General features: G+C 42.7%; 1 protein-coding gene across 4 annotated transcripts in view; it reads right to left on the bottom strand.

Annotated features, from left to right (window-relative positions):
* LOC113581982 (PH and SEC7 domain-containing protein 1) overlaps positions 1-2,784 on the bottom strand; it is a 59,665-nt gene extending 56,881 nt beyond the window's left edge. For 2 of the 4 annotated variants that reach the window (XM_081697275.1, XM_035533364.2), the window contains exon 1: positions 2,678-2,784. The gene's annotated coding sequence lies outside the window, so the exon portion shown is untranslated. Of the gene's footprint in view, positions 1-2,035; positions 2,203-2,677 lie in introns of those variants that run through there. The other 2 variants (XM_081697277.1, XM_081697276.1) reach the window with 2 other exon arrangements.
* Positions 2,785-8,180: the final 5,396 nt, after the last annotated feature.

The raw sequence follows: 8,180 nt of genomic DNA, 5'->3' as shown, positions 1-8,180 counted from the left end.
ATCAAATATATCACAGCTACTTGTTCTATATACTTTGTGCGCTAATTAAAGGGTTAAACAAAGATAACTACATAAATTAATTACTAAAGTTTTAGTATTTTTGTTTACATCACTTGATAAAATGTTTGTATAAGGTTTAAATAAATGTGACAATAAATGTCACATTATTGAATACACGAAACATGAAGTACATCCGATTTAAGAGTCATCTTACATGTGATTGTCTCACCTCACTTCAAAGCCTGTAAAGAGCATTACAACACTCCAAAATGTGTTATGTATTGATATGTCCTTCACATTTAAAAGCCATTTAACACACAAAGCCTGCAATAACCTTGTATAATGCTCTATTACATATTATACTTTTAGAAATGGTCATGAGTAATTTGAGAAACCAAAGCTCTAAGTTATACTGCATTATAACTGATACCCAAAGATCAGAACCTTTTATAGTGCATTACAACAATAAGTCATATACTCTTGCTTTATAAGGTGTTATGCATGTAGCAATAGGTACTAATGAATATTTATACAAGCTAACGGCAGGCACTATAAAGCATTATATATTCCATAAACTGCATTATAAATGCATTTATAATGCATTATAATTACAGTATTCATGGGCAGTTTTAGCAATAATGAATAATAATAATAATAATAATAATAATAATAATAATAATAATAATTCTGAGTAAATAAACGCGTACTATCCAGATGAACATTTTAAATCCATTTTTTCAGGTACCTAAAAGTTTTGCCCAGCACTGTAGAGTATATTTTACAGAAAAAAACCCCAATCTGTATAAGTACATTGCAATAAAAATCTTCTCATACGAGAATGGCTCCTTGTTTGCAGGTGCTCTTGCACAGTGAAATTCCATGCATCTCAAAGGCACTGTTCCTTGCTGCCTGATAATAAAAAACAGCAAATGGATTTGCGAGCCTATGCACAGATAAGTGGCGTATGGAATTGTGCAATCGGATAGACTCTTTGTGCATGAAAGCAAACCAGCGATAACGAGCCTCTACCTCAAACCAGTGTGAAAACGCCCCAAGACAGCACTAATAATCAGGTGTCCCTTTAGAAGGCAGTTACATTTTTCCTGTCTCCTACAAGACATTTGTCAACTGTGCAGTAATAGTCATTCTAGTCTTCTGATTTTTCCTGCTTCTGTTAAATCACCTGTTGCTCATTATGGTATTGCTGTGGCAAACCGTTCACTGTTGACCCATGTGACGCTATGGATTTGTTCAATGCCTCGTGAAGGATTAATGCTACAGTGAACTGTATTGTGCAGATAATTCAAACCCATTTTTAATTTCAGCCTTTGGCAGGCAGTCTGGCAGGCTCTGCCAGGTGAGTTACACTAGCATGCATCATTACAAACTGCTGCAGAAAATTCATATCATATATTTCAATCTAACTTTTATCTCAGGCACCATGCCTAAAGAAAGTAGAAGAGGGGTTAGTTAGAACTAAGCTACGCTCTTCTTTGTAAAGCCTTTGTTAAAAAGCTGTCTCAGCATTTTAAATACCTTAAATCTGGTTTAGAACTCGTCTAGTGTTTTTACTGCAAAACCTATTTTAGTAATATTACTGTCTCTTTGAAAAGAAATCAATGTTGTGAAGACTGTCCTATAGTGGCTATGATCAGCAAACATGTAATTTGTGGGAGTGTAAGGTTGGAAGAACTCCATAAACGTTTATTCATTTATCTTATAATGTACAACCAACGAGTTCCTATTTTGTCTCCCTTTTCCTGCACAGTCACCATTTCACCTCTACTCCAATCCCCCACCTCACACCACTCATCCCTAAGGAATTGTTTACAAAAACAACACCCCCTTCTAACTTTAGTGATTCCCCTTTCACTGTTCATGGCTTATTATTTTAAATTATAGTCGGAGAAACAGCTTCAGTTGATGGACTGACACATACACATATACTTCACACAGACACAGACCCATATAAAGGTGGAGAGAGTCTATGCTATGTACTGCTTTCCTCCCCTGACTTCCTGAGGTTTTCACTTACTCAGTGTCTTGTACCCAGCGTCCCTGGGGTGTTGTCTTACCCAGTGTCTCATGCCCGGGTCCTCTGGGGTGTTTCCTTACCCAGAGTCTCATGCCCAGTGCCCCCGACGTGTTCTCTTACCCAGAGTATCATGCCCAGTGACCTTGAGCTGTTTTGTTACCCAGTATCACATGTCCAGTGCCCCTGAGCTGTTTCTTTACCCAGTGCCAGCCCTTCAGTTTCCTGAGCACTGAACGCCATACGAGACACACACGCCTGCCCTCGCACTCCTGCTGTGCCACCTGTCAGCACTTATCCCAGCTGTTGCCAGATAGGACAGTGCAAAGTTAAGTGTCATTTCAAAGTAAGTGGACAATGTCTTACAGAAAACACGAATAGAATGCCGCTGCTACAGAATAGCATCAGAACAGCATCCAAGTGACAAAGACCAAGAATCAAGTACTGATCACTGCAGTAGGTAACCTACACAATGTGTTTATATTATAGCATAAAGCAATGGCATTCAATGGAACTTGAGAACATGGCTTATTATTTGAAATTATAGTTTCTCAGCAAAACAGCCTCAATTGTAGATCACCATGACAGAGGATGGACTGACACACACACACACACACACCTACACATACACACATATACACATACCTGACTTAAAGGGCACCGAGGGAAGATTGATACATTCTGTCTGTGGTTTGGTCAGATCTATCTGTGGTTCCCAGCTGCCTGAATCCTGTGCGTAGTGACGATATGAGGCTAATGAAGACAGCGTCAAAGAGTTCTTTGCTAATTTTAGCTCTGTGGCCAGTGAAGAGAGGCAGAAGAGAACACTAATATTAGCCTGAAGCTTTACTCTATGTTACAGTGTTTAGCAACTAGCTACCTACAGTGGCTGTGATCTTAACAGAACAGCAATGGCAGGCTGCTTCATCTGCTAACTCCTTTAAAATGCTTTATTAAACTGATTGCGTGAAGTAACTTATTTCAAGACACGTAAGGCTGCTTCTGCTCAAGCCTGACTCTCTGCTTCTTCCCCTGTGTCTCTCTGCCTGTCCCTCTGCAACACAAACTCCCATAGTAGCAAAGGAGTGCATCCCTGTGCAGACAAAAATCTGTCTTTCTCTCTCTCTCTCTCTCACACACACACACACACACACACACACACACACACACACACCATCTAGCATCAGTTAACCCTCATGAGGAGTAGAGAAATACACTATCCAGTTGTCACAGTAACCAAAATCCATTACTTCCAACATAGATGTACATAAGAACTGACCATTAGGCTGCATTATAGATCATAACAGGCTGCAGCAGTCTTTAATCAGCTTAGTTGTATGTCTGTGGCTATGGATATTATATTTCACACTTTATAGATTGATGCTGATTTTCACATTCGACAGAAGTTGAATCTTGTATAGAGATGCATGGACAACAGGTTCCACAGAGTGATCCATGGGCAAAAAGTTGGACTGTGAGATACAGGTTATGTGTATTATAAGAGTGCCATTCCTTGGAGGATGATGAGCTAAGAACTGTTGTCATAGAGACAGTCCTTATGTGGCAGAGTAGTGTTCTGAATGCAACAGTCAGGGACTATAGCCCGCTAGCTTTGCACACACACACACACACACACACAAATTAACATGCACACCCACACACACTTGGAAACACACTCACACAATGTCTTTTGCTAAATCCCAATCTGATCTTCACACCTAACCACTGGCCTTATAGCAACCGATGCAAACATTCATCCAACAGCAAACATATAGTTTTGAAAGTGTTTAAATGTGCGTGTGCACGAGTCAGTTACATGGTAAACAGTTACATATATTTCACTTCAGTGGCTTAGTTCCTAACCTCCGAGTGATAATATAATAAATTTTGATGTGACAAGCACCATTCTTCTAACTGTTTTAGTTCACTTCATTTCTAATTGTTTAAACAGCAATTATGTTTTTCTACCGCCAAGCTCAAGGAAGGATCTTAAAATGAATTAGAACTTCAGCTGTGTAGGTCTTCAGAAGTGCTTTAGCCCAGTTCACTGTAAGCCATCAGTCATCTGCAGCAGTAACTTCTCATTCACCAATATCAGAACTGTGGTTACATTTGCCCATAATTCCTAGCTTTGATTGCAAAAATAAATTTTGTCCGTACCTCGTCGCATACATAATAGATTACATAGCAGAATCAGGTGTAGTATGACTCAGAACAATAATGTTAAGTGGAATCAAGTCCAGTGTGGGGTGGGGAAGTGTAGCGAACAGACGAGTGAGTGACTGCATAGTACTCACATTATAATAGCGGAACACAAATGTGCCCTGATATACTTGATTCAACTCGTTAGTTCATCATTGAAGCAGATGACAGCACACTCTCTAGAGTAGAGGGACTCTGGCATGTGTGTGTGCGTGGGCGTCCCTTGTCTCGGGAAAGAGGAGAACTTTCCCCTTGAGTCTGTAAAGCGCACATGCCAGGACCTGTCTGTCATTCTCCAGAAATGTTGCTTCTGCTATGCCAAGGTTACAGACCGAGACATGCGCAAAGTGAAAACCAAAACAATATGTTGCCAAACACTTCATAGGCCAAAGAATTGACCATGAAATTCTACTGAAACAGATGACAGACACAGATAATTCAGTTCTGAAAACTACAGTCTTCTGACTATTGTCCTACATGCAAGGATACTGAATAATTAAAAGAGTTAAGGTTAAAGACAGCAACACCACTATACCAAACTCTACTAAAGATATTAAATCTAATAGAAATGCCACAATGCTGGAAGTAAAGAATTAGAGCAGAGTGCTCATTAAGACACACGCCTCTTCTATGTGATGGTGGGTGAGGCAGTGCTAGCTTCTGCTCCTGCTGCACTCAAAACTGGCCTGCAAATTAGAGCAGCTTCTGAATGGGGCTTTAACAGATCAAGGTAAAAAAGGAGCGAACACACACGTGTGTGTGTGTGTGTGTGTTCTCTCTCTATCTCTCTCTCACACACACACAAGAATTGCAGAGAGAGACCTACATTCTTCCTGTCTATTTAATAGGATTTGTCATCTTATGTTTCTGAGATAACACACACATACAGACATGCACACTAGTGCGCGCGCACACACACTCACACACCCATTGCAGACCTCCTGAATCTTTATGTCTGCATGCTGCAAACCCTGACCTGAGACCAGTAAAAAGGCCATTCCTTTATATTATGCAGTGCCCCATGCTCCCTGTTTGAACAGCACCAGACACCAAGCTGAGATACTTTAGACACTTCCATTGCCCAGCATCACAACGTACATCCGTGCATCACAACGTACGTCCGTGCATCACAACGTACGTCTCCCAAATCTCATTAGTTCTTCCATGCTGCCTTCTCTACCTCTTCTCTCCCTCTTCTCTTCTCTTCTCTTCTCTTCTCTTCTCTCCCTCTTCTCTTCTCTTCTCTCTCTGCTCCCCCCTCTTCACTCTTCTGTCTCTCAGCTGGCAGCTTGGTGGGCTGTGTGTACCTGATTCACTCAGATCTCTAAACTTCTAAAAATATTTACTAACACACTTTTCAGGGGTCTCGAAAGAAGGGAAGCCGTTGGAGCAGGACGTCTGGAGCCAGCACGAAGCACACATGAAAGTGTTCGACCTGAGCTTTGAGAGAAGTGGATGTAAACTCAGGACATTCCCCTAACCAGCCCTGCTCAGCTGCACCAGAGCAGTGGAGCTGGTCCACACAGTGAAGCTGTTTGCTGACACCACACCAGAGATTAACTCTGCCAATTATCTTTCCTGCAATCAAAGACATTTTAGATGATCATCACTGTTTTTGGTACTGGGATTAAGCAGAGTGTGTCCTACCTGTGTCTCAAGGTTAACATTAAAGTTAATGTAGTACTGGGGATTGCAATTTACACTGGCTTATGTGTTTTATCTGTAATTTTATCTTTGCAGTACAGACTGTGAAAGGGGTGCAGCGCATCCGTAGCCTAAGGATCTGCAACAATAAAGCTCATTAATATCTTGGAGAGAACAATAAAAATGAATACTGTATAGCAATAAAAACTCAAAGCTATTTGTAGTGTGAATTGAAGTGGAGCTTGACCAGACGGCCTGCATGCGATGGTGGAAAATTCTTCTCGGCGGCATATTCTGCTTCTATTTGATTTGAGCCAGGTGGGGAGCGTACACATTGTGAGCACCTGACTACTTCAGCTAAGCGTGTCAGGGACAATGACAAACTTTGAAAGACCTCACCAGGAGCAAGGCTGCGCATCCAGGCAGAATGGATGGCACAGAATTCTGTACAGCAGGAAAAAAGCAAGAATGATTAAAAAAACAAAAAAACAAAATGTAGACAGCTCTTTTTTTGTGAATGCTGGGAAGTCCCAGAATTCAGTATGTGTATGCAAATGAGAGGAGTGAATGAACAAGGTGGGAATGAATGAAAGCCGGAAGAAAAAAAAAAAAGTTAAAAGGTTAAAAGGTTAGTGAGGGGAAGGAGAGAAAGAGGTCAAGGGCAAGAAAAAGAAAGAGAAAGCAGGAGGTGGATAGTAGATAGAAGACTGAATCAGGCCAGTCAGTTGTTTTTGCCACGGATAAAAAGGGCGTGTCCAAGGGAAGGACAGCCAGAACACACAGAAATATACACATACACCCACAAACACCCACAGGCACCAAGACAAACACATTCACGCATGCACTCGGGGAAAAAAGGAGGATTGGAGAGAGTGTAAGACAGAGTGGGGGGAGAATGTGCCAGAAAGTGAGACAGTGAGCAAACCCTGCTTAGCACAGCTAAATAACAGCCTATTACTGTAGAGAAACCAACACTGCTATAAATCTAATTTCAGTACTGTCTGCAGTGACAAGCTGCAAACAGATAACCACATACAAACTGCAGTCACAACTTTACAGTCAAATTAGCCGAAAACAGCACCAGAATGAGTGTTCCCGCAGCTGGACCGAAACGTGCACATGGATAATTCTAGAATAAGTTCTGATTGGACAGTGATGGTTAACTTTAAAGCAGGTAAATATCAGACCAGAGATCACTGCAGTGGATTCTGGAGGGGCCATTTACCGAGGCAAAAAGTGCAAAGCTAAGCAGAAGAAGAAAGGGCAAGAGAGAGGGAGAGCACAAGATGCAGAGAGAGAGAGAGAGAGAGAGAGAGAGAGAGACGGCGAGAGTGAGAGAGACAGCGGGAGAGAGAAGAGTGAGAGAGACAGCGGGAGAGAGAGAAGGAGAGAGTGAGAGAGACAGCGAGAGTGAGAGAGCGAGAGTGAGAGAGGAGAGTAAGAGAGACAGCAAGAGTGAGAGAGAAGGAGAGAGTGAGAGAAGGAGAGAGTGAGAGAGACAGCGAGAGAGAGAGAAGGAGAGAGTGAGAGAGACAGCGAGAGAGAGAGAAGGAGAGAGTGAGAGAGACAGCGAGAGTGAGAGAAAAGAGTGAGAGAGACAGCGAGAGAGAGAGAAGGAGAGTGAGAGAGACAGCGAGAGTGAGAGAGACAGCGAGAGAGAGAGAAGGAGAGAGTGAGAGAGACAGCGAGAGTGAGAGAGAAGAGTGAGAGAGACAGCGAGAGAGAGAAGGAGAGAGTGCCCGCAAGAGCTAGAGAGACGGCGAGAGTGAGAGAGACAGCGGGAGAGAGAGAAGGAGAGAGTGAGAGAGAGAGCGAGAGTGAGAGAGGAGAGTGAGAGAGAGAGCGAGAGTGAGAGAGGAGAGTGAGAGAGACAGCGAGAGTGAGAGAGGAGAGTGAGAGAGACAGCGAGAGAGAGAGAAGGAGAGAGTGAGAGAGACAGCGAGAGTGAGAGAGCGAGAGTGAGAGAGGAGAGTAAGAGAGACAGCAAGAGTGAGAGAGAAGGAGAGAGTGAGAGAGACAGCGAGAGTGAGAGAAGGAGAGAGTGAGAGAGACAGCGAGAGTGAGAGAAGGAGAGAGTGAGAGAGACAGCGAGAGTGAGAGAGAAGAGTGAGAGAGACAGCGAGAGAGAGAGAAGGAGAGTGAGAGAGACAGCGAGAGTGAGAGAGAAGAGTGAGAGAGACAGCGAGAGAGAGAGAAGGAGAGTGAGAGAGACAGCGAGAGTGAGAGAGAAGAGTGAGAGAGACAGCGAGAGAGAGAGAAGGAGAGTGAGAGAGACAGCGAGAGTGAGAGAGAAGAGTGAGAG

Source organism: Electrophorus electricus, chromosome 15, assembly GCF_041902795.1.
Source record: "Electrophorus electricus isolate QZ-2024a chromosome 15, ASM4190279v1, whole genome shotgun sequence".
In the NCBI taxonomy this organism is placed as follows: domain Eukaryota; kingdom Metazoa; phylum Chordata; class Actinopteri; order Gymnotiformes; family Gymnotidae; genus Electrophorus; species Electrophorus electricus.
Note: the sequence above shows the minus strand (reverse complement) of the source record. Positions and strands in the feature narration are given on the sequence as shown.